General features: G+C 44.8%; 1 protein-coding gene across 2 annotated transcripts in view; it reads left to right on the plus strand.

Annotated features, from left to right (window-relative positions):
• The window catches only part of LOC119401489 (adenosine receptor A2b), a 193,167-nt gene that overhangs the window by 178,521 nt on the left and 2,012 nt on the right, over nt 1-12,634 (plus strand). The gene's annotated exons all lie outside the window — the stretch shown is intronic.

A 12,634-nucleotide genomic window follows, 5' to 3' on the forward strand; every position in this document is an offset into this window, starting at 1 on the left:
ACTACTACTACTACTACCGTTACTACTACTAGTTACAACTTCTACTAGTAGTATTTCCTATTGTTAGTACCGTCCGCCACGTTGGAACAGTGGTTATGCTGCTCGGCTGCTGACCCGAAGGTCGCGGGTTCGATCCTGGCCGCGGCGGTCGCATTTCGATGGAGGCGAAATGCTAGAGGCCCGTGTACTGAGCGATGTCAATGCACGCTGAAGAACACCAAATGGTCGAAATTTCCGGAGCTCTCCACTACGGCGTATCTCGTAGTCATATCGTGGTTTTGTGTCGTAAAACCCCAGGTATTAATTACTACTAGTACCACCACTACTAGTAACAGTAATAGTAATAGTAGTAGTACTGGCAACCACGACGACGGCACAGGGTAGGCTCAGACAGCTGTGCTGTAGAAAAGACTGCCCACTGAGAACGTTCGCTGCGACCCTTCTTCATGCAAGCTATTTCTCTCACCTCTCCTCCTCTCCCTTCCGTTCCCTCTCCATTCTTTCTCACTACCTTTTGTCTCAAGTGTCCAGCTGGCCTTCGTAGGCATTGCCTCTATATATAAGGAGAGGCTTATTTCCTTTCTTGGAGCATGGGGACCTGTCCCGATGGCCGGAAACGCATCAATCCTCGACTTCCGCAGTGAACGGCGGAAGTGAAGCGCTACCCGCTTCCGCTTTCCCTTGAGCCGCGACGTCGTTGAGACGCCCGAGAATACATTTGTTGCTCGATATCGTGGGATGCCAAGTCGGCGGTGACGTAACGCTTTACGTATACCAGTCTGCTCCGGGACATTTTCATTCTTTTATCGTGTTCCGGAATTTTATGATGCCACGATACACTGGCTCGTTCCGCTCTTGTGACATCACGACACATTGCATCGTCATCTGGTTTGCAGTTGCCAGCAGTCATTACCGCTTGAATCGGTCGAAACGCATGACATAAGTTGCTGAGACGGTGCATGTATTAGTGACAAGGAGGAAGGGGGATAAGGAAAATGAATGGAATAAGGAAGACACCATTTCTGCAACCTTCGAAGGGAGCACGGCTCAGCGTCTGTGGCGAATGGAATGGAGGACGAAAAGGCGGGAAGAGGTTGCCAGAACGGAGTGAGTAATGGCGCTGGAGCCCAGTGAAGAATCCGTATGTTTATTAGATGCCTGATCAAATACGAAAATTCACCGTCGCCGACGAGTGATGAAAAAAAAAAAATCAGCATCACGCGATGACGTCATTGTGACGTCACAGGTCGCCAAAATTTGTGACGTCATCGTGACGTCACTGTGGCGTCACGTGACGTCCCGTCACATGATGGCGTCGTCGTACGACATAGCAGTTTGCATGGTCAAATGTGGGCCGGTAACGGCGGCCGTGTAAAACCGGGTGAAGTGCATCCGATCACGGAGGCTGTGCAAAGTTCACGTTAGGTGTAGAAAGCTTTCTGGACGGTGGCGGGGCAAGATCACTATATCGACTGAGAAGAAAAAGAACATTGCTTTTGCCTTCGAGTCGTCTTAGGTGACGGCATAAGGGCCCTGTGAGTTTTGTCCTACGAATAACTCTTTCTTTTGCCATAAATAAAGGTTCATGGGCCTTGAGAATTGATTACAGAGATCAGCATTATGCGGGTACATGCCTGTTTTGTACCTGTGTATTCCCTTGTTCTTTCCTCAAAGTAATAATTGACCAGTAAGACGATTAAACTACTAACCAGTAACCGTCGTAAGTCTACAGTATAAACTATGTAGTTATGAGACTAGTCTGAATACGTCCCGTCTACGCAGTACCTGTTTGCTTCGAGCTGCGTTTTCTTTGGGAGTGTGAACCTACTGCCCACGCAAGAGTTTTATCCGATTGTTTGTTTAGTACAAGCTCCTTCTCTGATTCTTCTTCATTTTTTTTTTCATCGCAAGCTCTGTAAATTAACCCTTCATTTTCTCGCAAGTAATACACTTGGCAAGTATACGTATTCCCGACCTTGTCGCGGAATTGGGTCTCCAGGCCAACCTCGTCTTTGTTCTCGGTGCTACCGCCTTGAATATTCATGGCTTCGTTATACCGACGTACTACAAGCCTCTTAACGCCGAGAAAGCGAAGCATGCTCTCCATTACAACAGTGACTCCGGTGTAACACTAGCTTTACCGTTCATTACGTGTTTTCACGTTTTCTCGTCTCGCCACGTGTCGTCGCCGTCGGCTATATATAGGCACCACACGACAGAACTTCCTTCTGCGACAGCAGCGCCAAAACGCATAGCGTAGGGACAGAAAGTTGCAAAACTGGGCAGACGCGATCACATTATCCGTGTCATTGTATATGGTATCAAGAGGCAAGAGTGTCCGTTATCTGGAAGCTTCCAAGTGCGCGTGCGCTTCACGCGAAGAGCGATGAGCCACAAAGCGTGTTCTTGTGCCTTTTTTAATCACGTGACGCCTTTCCTTGCAGCCCTAGCGGCCGATATCGGCGAAACTGGGCTGATAAGTGAGAGCTAGACAGCGCCCTCTGTACACTGCACGGTGCCCATGTCAAACAAAGACGGTACCCGCCGTGGTGGTGCCGACAATGTCCACTTGTTTTATGAAGAAATAATTGGCGAGCGGGAGACACCTCCTGTAGGAAGGGTACTGAAAGCGAGAAAGAAATCATTCTCTCGTCTTTGAACTGGGGGGGAGGGGGTTAGGAACCCTTTAAAGAAAACATACGGGTGGACCACTCCCTTTCTTTATTGGCAAGACGTAAAAAAAAATTTCGCGCACAAATGTGGCGCCGGCTACTCCTTAGCTCCTGAATGCATCGAGCGTTCAATAAAACACATAAATGTACAAACAGTACTTAGGACATGAAAAAATATACACGAACACACATGCAAAAGAACAAAAACACACATATCAAACAACACCGCCGTCTCTTTCTTTTCCCCAAGTTTCTCTTCTCGCTGCGCTCTTATACCGGCCACCCAGTTATTCGTCACGGATACGTGACAGTAGTTTGGTGTACGCGTCACGCGCATGCGCGAACTACTATTCTTGAAATCGTAAGTTCAAGCGACGAGAAAGAACGTCGCGTTCTCCCCCCCCCCCCCCTTCTGACGTTTATATCCTGTCCTTTCACTCCGTATACGTTCCAGCCTAAAGCAACCACGTTGCGAGGATTTTCAGTGACAGCATAAGTACGACAATATACGGCGGTCGGCAGCAGTAAAGAACGCCGTTCGCGGAACAGGAAGTGAGGTAACATCGCGGGAATCCCTTGATCCATGCCCTCTCGAGAACGTCGGTTCTGTTGCGTAAGCAACACGTCCGCTGTCTCCAGAAATATACAGTGCTTCCAGAGTAATCCCCCCCTGAGGTACGGCCTCACTCTTTCTTTATATATATGTACTTAGAAATGTATACACACATATAATATACACTTTGAAGCGACAGCAGCCGCAGCGCCACCTTCCGTCGGACCGCGCGTGTCCCTTAATCTTCATATACGTGTTACAATGCACAGTGGCGCGAACAGTCCCACCTCTGTTCTGTGACAGAATGCGTACGAAATATAGCCTCTATGGTGGCTGTTACTGAGGGGTATATATAACGTACCACCAGGGGGCTTTAGTAAATGACGTCAGGCCCAGCAACGTGTGAAAATAACACACAGGGTCCCTTATGCATTCAACCAAGACGGCTCGAAGTCGAAAGCCATCTTTCCTTCTCAGTCGATGGATGGATGGATGGATGCTATGAGCGTTCATTTTATTGCTGGGCGATAACATTTGCGCCACCAAGCTCTACAAAAAAGGAAAAAAGGAAATTTTTTTAAACTTGGCTTAATACCTTGTCTACTTTGATTAAATCGATCTCAAAATACAAAAAAAAAACTTAAATTCGCAGCCCTGCTCTCTGCCCCTTACAGCACAAAGAGTATTATTTTTTCTTTGCTCGAAACGAATACAACCAGAAAAACAAACTGGGCATGCATTTCGGGCCTAATATTTGATTGTCTTTATGCAAGAATTGAAGCCTGTTGATTGCAGAATAAATAGATGTTTAGTTAAACGCTAATTAACATCTGAACCTCATACAAAGTAACACGTTCCTTCGTTTTTTTTTTCTTGTAATGTAATATTGAGGGCCTTAGAATTATTCTGTGCAAATTTGACGCATTTCTAATCAGCGCATCATAATTCGAGCCTGAAGGGTCTAGACAAGGGTGGAGGCTTGTGGTTCTTGGAAATCCAGATTTTCTGTGGGAGGACACAAAGACAAGTCAGCGCAGTGTATGGTCTTCTTTCTTGCCTTTGTGCCCTCGCGCAGTAAGTCTACAGCCTTTCTGTCTAGACTGATCGTCGGCCCAGGGCGAAAATGGACATCATTCGAGCCACGCGCGGCAGCTTTTCCTTCGTCACGTTGCGTCACACACGAAACTGCCATATCAAAAGCGTGCGGCGTTCGAAGTTTGAAACGGAAGTTACGCCGCGATGTGGCCTAGTTCTCAAACACCGAAAAAAAAAAACTGCTGGAAATGCGTAGTCAGCAAGGTTTAAACCAGTAAAATGAGGTCTAGTCGTCGTTGAGATCATACTCGCCCTGATGTCAGTCGTCTTTCTATCGCGACATAAAAAGAAAGAAAGATATATAATGCCGTCATCTACTACTCCTAGGCGGTGTCGTCTGCTACCCGTTGAGCAGACAGCTTTGTGAAGTCTGGTGTTACTCGTAGCCGTACCAAAATCAGAGCCCGCGAAATATAATGTTGCGAAGAGGACATAACAACAGCAACAAAGAAGGATACGAGCTTTAGCATTTCGTGCAATGAAGGCCAGAACTTTACGATCTGAGACGGCGACCATTGGTATGAGAGCTTCCAGCGGCTCGCGCAGTGTCTTCTATTATGGGGGGAGAAGGGGCTATGTTTCACCGCAGTGCCCTTACTATCAGAACACAGCGCAAAGATATATAGTGGGGGAGGTCGCCAACCCCCCCCCCCCCCCTTCCCTGAATCGTTTCAGTTTCATGCAGCTTTATATTTTTCTCTTCTATTTCAAGATGTTCCCGTGGTGTGGCGTAATTCAGGCAGAGACGGCCGCTGCATACTTGTTATCCAGTGGTGTAATAGCAAGTCAACGCTGCTCGTCCAACGGGATTTCGCCAAAATATCGCTCCGGTTAGGTTAGGCTACATTATCTGCTTACGCAACCACTGCGGTTGCGAGAAATAGTGTTGGTAGCGGTGGCGACTTCGCGAATGAGCCGTAAAGTATGAAGTCTAGACAGTAAATAAATAAATATGTGGATAACTTAGCTAACTAAAAGAGAGAGACATAAAAAGCTTGAGTACAATGGCCTGCAGCGGATTTTTACAGTGTAACACTCGAGCGTGTTGTGTATTCGTATAACAATATTGGCTTGCAGTTTCTGCAGCGTAATGTGCCTTTTCAATGCAGCGTACAACTGCGACACACTTCTAAAAATGCTGTATTGAGGCGAGACAACGAAATTGTGGGAAATTTGGAAAGATTCAGTTTTTTCTTTCGATTAAAGAAAGATATAATAATATTAAGCGGGTGGTAGAGCTTTCCGTACGTGTTATCAGTTACATTTACGCCTCCATATCGTAGTGATTTAAAAATTTATATTTATATTTGTTAATAACTTTATGTTTCTTAAAGAATTGTAGTGTCGTACTCCCCCACTTAACATTAATTAGAACTAACAGACAAGAAATTCAAGGAAATTTCCTTGGCTTTCATGTCTGCTAGTTCTAATTAATGTTGTGTCTAGCAAAAAGAAAAACGAGCGTATACAGTTACACGTGTACAGTTACGTAATAATGAGCATTATGTTAGAATTTAATCATCAGGAGAAATTTGTCGTTATCTGTGGAGAAATTTGAGGCACCGTATCTAAATTAATCTTCCAGAAGCCGATAAAAACGACATTTGGCCCCTAAATGCAGCAAACATTATTTTTCTAAGCAGTCCAACCGTTGTTTAGTGAAAGCATTTCATCATTTCAGGTGCAATTCAGCGTGAAACTAGAAGTTGCCCTTAGCTACAGTACCCCTTAGGAATTCAACTAATTTCGTTAAAACCTTTAGCGTATTCGTTTAATTACATAATTTCTATGTCTCGCATGTCCATTTGAATACAAGAACTGGACTGTGCCCCTGGCTGTATTCGTTCCTAAAAGCAGAAGCCATTTTATCAGCAACAGTGGGGTACTGTCTGACCCCCTGGAAATAATGACGCACGCTTAGAGCTGTGGCGTACGCGCTGAGCCTCGGGCTTACTTCAGCGAGTTGGCCTGTCTAAGCAACGCTCTTTACGTTTTCTGTTGTTTGCTCGAGGACCATTATAGAACGCGAGTGTGTTTGAGTTTCGCATGCAGGCGGGGAGTTGATTACGACCATACTAGCTTCAGCGGCAGAGGTACGCTCGCAGGGCACTGCAGATAACACCAATGCGTTCTACGCTGAAGGCCATTTATCATGACGCAAAACACATAAATTTTTAGGCTGCGAAAAAACAGCCCATCGTTCTTGCCGCAACGGCGAGTGACCAACATGTTGGAAACGTTTCGCTCCGTTAGCAGCGCCGGAGTGATTTTTTTTGGTCGGGACCTGTCGAAATTGCGCCAAGCCGTCAAAATTGCGCGTGAGTTTGTTTTGGATATGGCCACTTACGCGCACTTCGAATTGAAGTTAGATTGGAAAGTGTTTTCAAACGACAAAACACGCGCGCTCCCTTCGCTACCGTTGATGAAAATAATGTCATAAAGCGCATACTTTTACACTACACCTGTAAAATTATGCAGTGTCTGCTACAAAGAACGGCAGCAAGCAACCTTGCTCGCGGCGCCTATCGCAGAGCGAAAATCGCAGCCGATGTGAAACGAAACGAAACGTCCATTAGCGGCGGTTGCGAAGAAAGCGAACAGAGCGATTTAGCGATTTTTGTCGCTGCAGTCGCTGCAGTCGCCGCACGTGAAACGGCCCTTAGGCATACTTCAGCGACTTAGCCTGTCTACACAATGTTGTTTACGTTTTCTGTTGTTTACGCGAGGACTATTCTAAGAACGCGAGTGTGCCTGAGTTTCGCAGGCAGCGGGAGTTGATTACGACAACGCCAGCTTTAGCAGCAAGGGTATACTCACAGGAACTGCAGATTACGCCTACGCGTCGTGTTGTAAACACCCGGAATGCGGCACGCTGTAGGCGTCATGCGCTAAATGCGGTAGTCGTGGAATTAGCAGAATCCCTTGTGTAAGCAGTGGGCTCTGCGTAGGACGTACACCGGAGTGTTTCTGACGCTGCCGTGAAACATACCGTCGTCCCCTAGTCGGGGCAAAAAAAAAAAAAAATGCGTAATCGCTTTGAAATGGCCGTTAATTCGAGGCTATGTATACAAACGCCGCAGGTGAATCAGGTTTCTCCTGTAGGCTGCACATAGCAGTGTAATTCACAGTCGCGGCTTGTCTTGTTAAAACGCGGAGCTTTCTTAGCGAATTATCCTAACTCGAGCTAGCTGTAACATGTGGCGGCTGGCTCGCCGGTTAGTTCGCAAGTGGCACAGAACTCAAAACATTACTACGAGAAAAAGTGTGACGTTGTCGAATCGACCCAGAAGTGTGCAATTTTTTTACGGGATTTCAGAGATTTTTTGCGGCAAGGAGGAGTGAAATATAGGGAAATAGTGAAGGAAAGGCGGTTGAATGAATGAATGAATGAATGAATGAATGAATGAATGAATGAATGAATGAATGAATGAATGAATGAATGAATGAGGTATGCGTAAGTGAATAAGGAACAAATTTCTTTTTTTACATACTGCAGTCCAAAGGCCATGCAGGAGGTAGGAGGCGCAAAAAGAGGAACATGGCGAACGAAATCGTACAAGTTGTACAACAGATTACAGCAATCATTACTAGTGTAATACCACGAGCACAGACTCACCAATACGATTCAATATTCATTTCTAGAAAATTAATTGTAAAATTTGTGGAAGATTTTGCACAAGAATTTGTGAAAACACTCTTATGCGCACAAAGGAAAAAGCAACCACAAGGTAGATATCCGGTTGACATAATATAAACAAGAGTACGGCAGTAGTATCAACAATGAAGTTCGCACGAAAAGATACGTGTGCTCTTCAAAGTCAGAAAAGCCGAAATTGATACTGAGTGAAAGATGTGACTAAAGCGACGAAGCCTCACACGTAAATAAACAGACGAATGACGCTAATGTAGGAACGAAGTTGATAAATGTCGGACGTTCGGCTTCTTGGCATAGCACAGTGCGGCGTAAGGGCGTAACGCACGCAATACAGGGCGCGAGAGAACACAATACAGATACTACATACTTGGCGAATGAAGGAACGAAGCGGCAAATGAGTTTACGAATAAATTAACGAAAGATCAAAGACGCCAGTCAGAACCATTAACGATTAGAAGCAAGAAACTAGTACATAATTGAAGAGAGCAAGTGTACAGAAAACACGGGGAAAGGTATGAAGATGTGAATATTGCAATAATGTAACGAAAAGCTGGAAAGCGATAGTAACAAAAGAAGTATGGAAAGAAATAAAAAAAGAATTGTAGTGAAAGAAAAAGTCCGCCAGAAAGGCAATAACTAAAGAAATCAAGATGTTGAAAATTGATGTCTGCTACAACATTACATAGAATTAAGAAGTGAATAAAATGAGCCCACGGACGAATACATTTTATTCATAAAATAATGCCGGTTTTGCGCCCAAATTCAGGGCGCGGTAATGAAAGTAAAATAAAATAGAAAGCAATGAAGAGGGTTGTTTGAGGGAGAACAAATGACCAAGAGTAAAGAACACACATTTTATACTCAGATCTCAACGTGGGCGTTGAAAAACATTCCAGCACTATCTGGCTCTGTCTGTTCACCGTGTCAAATTCTCTACGTGTTTTCTTATTACAGCTTCGTATCTTTTACTCGTAGCTTTTTTTTTCATCATACGCTGCTTTCCGTTTCGTTTCCCGCCTCTTTGAGCGCGAAAAGTTTTCTCAGCGTCGCGCCTCATTCACACTTTCATGCGCGACGCCGACACCTCACGTGGGAGGCCGCCATCCTCGTAGCCGCTTATTTGCTGGCTCGCTTCTTTGCACCCATAATGCAGCCTCAATTCTGAGACAAAAAAAAATATGAAAACTCTCTCTTTGAAATGGTTTCTCCGTGGCCAAAGCGCGCGCGCATGCGTGCCATATTCGCCCTGAAAAGACGCTCCGGTTAAGCGACGCCTTTTACGACGATCTGTCCATTGCGCGTTGTTTTCTTTCTTTGTTTTTTTACTTGTTCATTTTTTATTTTGGGTAACAATTTCTTCTCTTGCGCTGCAGAACTTATAGAAAATAGGCAGCCGATGTGATGTAAACATCAACCTCTCCCCAGCGAGCCAGCTAGAACCAGAATGAAGGAATGAAGAAAGATAAGCGAAAGACATGAATAGATAAGAACAGGGTGGGAACGATCTCAGCGATATCTCGGTAAAATATGGCTGTAGGCTATTTATTTTTTCGGACGACGCTGTGTCGTAATAAACGCAGTAGAATTTACATAACTAGGTTATTCGTTGTAGTTGTTAGTTGCCACTGTCGCAGAGTCTGGCGCGTCTGTCGGCAGCACGCTTTCGTCTCTTATGTTCTTTCTTTTAGTAAAAAAAAATAGAGGATTTTGCTATCTTTGAGCCGAGTTGAAAATTTCCGTAAGATTTTTTTTTTTCATTCAAGCTCGCGTAATATGCACAGTAAATTGCAGAAGGGTGACCCGCCGCGGTAGACTAGTGGTTATGGCACTCTTGTGCTGACCCGAAGGTCGCGAGATCGAATCCCAGCCGCGGCGGCCGCGTTTCGATGGAGGAGAAATGCTGGATAGGCCCGTGTTATTAGATTTAGACCCCAGGTGATCGAAGTTTGCGGAGCCCTCCACATACGGCGTCCGTCATAATCATATCGTGGTTTTGTGACATAAAACCCCAACAGTTATTATTAGGTTTTCTTTTATTAAGGAAAAAAAACGGGGTCCTTGTTATCTTCGAGGCGTTTTGAAAATTTCCTTGCGATTACTGAAAACTTGAAACTCGTGTAAAATGCGCAGTAAGTTGCCGAACGATGCAGCACTAACAATAAACTTACGTGCCGTTCAATAGGCTGTACTAGCGGTGAGTGTTTCCGTGCAAAAGGATCAAATTGACAGAATCAAAGAAACTTTTGAATGCTGGCGTTGATGGGTGTCTAGCACACTCGGTGTCTATCACTCTGTGATACTTGATAGACACTGAGTGATAGACAGTCACTCTGTCATAGACACCGTCTCTGATATCGCTTGTGATGCGGTGTGATACCTTCCGAGACACCATAGACGGTGTCCATGCCAATCTGTAATTGACTGTGTTTGTCATCGTATATCAGTCATGTGTACATAACACTGTGTCTGTCACTCCAGCTGCGGTGTCTATCACCTCGTGCCTGTCACCATTATGAGTCACCGTTTTGCATTTTTAGTCTACACTGCTCCCTAAATTAACCAGTATTAGCAATTATTTAACCTTTGCTCAGCTCACACTATATATAGCCAGTGCTAAGCAGTGCTGGTTGTGTGCGAATAAAATAGATAATTTAATTCGGCCAGAGAATCTTATCCGGTGTTATAACCCCGTTACGAAGTGTGCTTGGAAAAGACCATGGAAGACAATTTCTCTTCGAATTTCTCTTCGATGTGAAACAGTTGAAGATTTTCCAGCCCTGATTTGCTGGAGGAATCTCGAACAGGAAAAGTGTTCCGAAAATAGCAACACCGTTAACGGGGAAGCGGCGGTCACACAAGGACAACACGACAGCAGACATTCTATGGCATGCGTCCTCACTGATTTCGCTTCGAATACAATCAGGTGACAAATAACTAAAAAGAGATTTCCGTTGCATACTGCAGCGCCGATATAGAGAATCGGCAACAATTAACCTCTGGTGTTTCCCTATTCGATACTGAAGTGCCTTCTATCGCGAACGAATCAGAAACGCCAGTGACAATTTGCCGGTATGTTGTTTTGTCAGCCCGCTTGTGAGATACGCTTCTTCTGCAATCTACCACTTCAGATGTCAATTTGTAGCGACAGCAAATGGGTTGTTGCCACACTGATACTTTCGCGGCCAAAGAATAGTTTCTAACTTGCAATCTCGACAGAATGAGTAGCGCCTGAACGTGACGTAGGAGGATCGCACCGGAGTCTCCCAAGGAAAGGCAAGAGAAAGTGAAATAGAACGAAACTGCGAGCACCCACCCTCTTCGAAGTGAAGGACGCGCCACTTTGTTCCTAACACTAACATGGCGTCGTTATTTAGGTTGGCGCGTACTTGCGACGCCGAGAATTGTTCTTTGTTCGTCTGTTTCGTCATCGGAGCTTGGCCGAATGTACCTGCTTTCTTCTTATCAGTTGCGTGGTGTTTCCGCTCAAACAAGTTCTAGATTGATAGCGGCAGAAAATGAAGAACCTACTGTTCACTTCGTTTCGTGTGTGTTCGTGTTTATATGTTCTTAAACGTCTTTTTTTCAGCGAACGATTAGCGAACGATTCTTAGCGAACGATTCAGCGAACACGTTTAAACGTGTTCGCTGAATCGTTCGCTAAGCTTGAAATGGCTGGCTTTAGAAGCTATTGCTTGCGAAAAAAAAAAATAAATAAAGAAAGAGCGAGAAAAAACGCCAAAGAATACAAGAATAGAAAGAATGAATACAATGAACGAAGCCACGTACGGAGAATTAATTAGTATTGAATTAAAGGAAGCACAGCTGGAATGAAAGAAGCAAAGAAAGTCAAATGAAACAAATGAATGAAGAAAAAAGCTGTTACTATTTATATCGGTGCCTTTCCTTTATCCCGATACCTGCATTCTTTCGCTGCGTCTTAGGACATACTATCTTCACGCTTCTATGAAATGAAAAAGCAAAAAAAAAAGGGCGTCGCTGCGATGCTGTGCCCGAAACTTTGCCGGGAGCTACGAAATCAGGCCCCGAGTTCCGTTTTTATCTTGCTTCACACCTTTTTTCTTTTGTTTTTTTCTGTGGATCTCGGCGCGGCTTCGCAATGCGACGCATTCCACGGATTGCGACGAATTGCTGGCTGCGACGAACCGGTCGGCAATCTATACTCGACCTTCTTGTTAAACTGTTTCTTCTTTATTGTTTCTCTTCATTTTTGATACTCTGCGCTTCGATGAGTGCGCATAGGAGTGTGCTCCGTACGTCAGATGGCTGTAAAGTCAAAGTTCAAAGATATGGAAATGAGTAAGCCAGCGTTGAACGAGTGAAAAAGAAAAAAAAGTGAAAACGCAGGGCACTTACTGTGATTGATCGCTGCTGATAACGCCTTAGGATGTGGTGGTCGAAAACGTTGCACATTCTGGGAAAGCCTACACCTATTTCAGTTTCAGAAAGTCAAGGCCACGGTTGTTGGAGCCAGCGTGTCTTTCAGACATCGCTGTTGTGTAGTACACGTTTATGCAAGAACTGAAATATCGGTAGCTTTTCTTTGGTGCTTTCGATTTTTTTTACCAAGTTTCTAGAAATCATGCGGTGTCATGCAACTCCTTTGCGAAAGGGGAAAGATATTCAGCCATTATCTAACTC

The sequence above is a fragment of the Rhipicephalus sanguineus genome, chromosome 8 (genome assembly GCF_013339695.2).
Source record: "Rhipicephalus sanguineus isolate Rsan-2018 chromosome 8, BIME_Rsan_1.4, whole genome shotgun sequence".
Classification (NCBI taxonomy): Eukaryota; Metazoa; Arthropoda; class Arachnida; order Ixodida; family Ixodidae; genus Rhipicephalus; species Rhipicephalus sanguineus.